Source organism: Penaeus monodon, chromosome 25 (assembly GCF_015228065.2).
Source record: "Penaeus monodon isolate SGIC_2016 chromosome 25, NSTDA_Pmon_1, whole genome shotgun sequence".
NCBI lineage: Eukaryota > Metazoa > Arthropoda > Malacostraca > Decapoda > Penaeidae > Penaeus > Penaeus monodon.
In genome coordinates, this window is record NC_051410.1 from 29,908,815 (window position 1) to 29,909,661 (window position 847).

Below are 847 nucleotides of genomic sequence, written 5' to 3' on the forward strand. Positions count from 1 at the left end.
GATAATTCTTTCAGCCAGCTGCTGGTTGCTAGCTCGTTTATTCCCGCAAAAGACCTGCCCAGACCAGGAGAGGAGTATGAATGCAATTGAGTAATTATAAATAACTGGGGATAACCGAATTTTGACTATTCCATTTTGGTTTACCTATGCAACTAGACAAAACATTTCAAAATGTTGCTGATTGTTTGTGAGATTCTGACAATCTATATAATACTTTTGTGTAATCTGCTCTTACTGTTAACATATCAGACTATTTTTTTCAGATTTCCTTGCACGCTGTTGGATTAAGGCCGAAATCAAATATCAAAAGACAATAGCTGTTACATAAAGAATACAGCATAAGTATTGCATAATCATGAATATTATATCTTTGAAAACAGAATGTTATGCTATACTCTAAAGAAAATATAACCAATTACCAAAACTCATTTATAATACTATAAGCTTTTTCATGCAAGAGTATTCATATTTTCGATGCAATCATGAATGCCTAATGCAGTGCCGTTGTCTATTAAACTGTTCTTCTATAGAGACAGATAAACAAAATGGAAATTGAAAGGACGAATATCAAGGAGCCTATTTCAATCAAAACGAAAGGTAAAAGCAAATTTCAAAGCTTGCACACGAGACTTTAAAACATAACCAAACAGATTATCAATTCTTCTTTCGATACATTTATAAATGAAAGCATCCGTTTCAAAGGAGAAAAAGGACGTCAAAGAAACTCAATATTCAATTTCTTATCTAAGAACTAAAAGCACTGGCAAAATGAACCTCTTCAGTGACAATAATCCATTGAGAAAATCTTTGTGCTTTATGACAAGTCTGCATGAGGAAAGAATTGTTT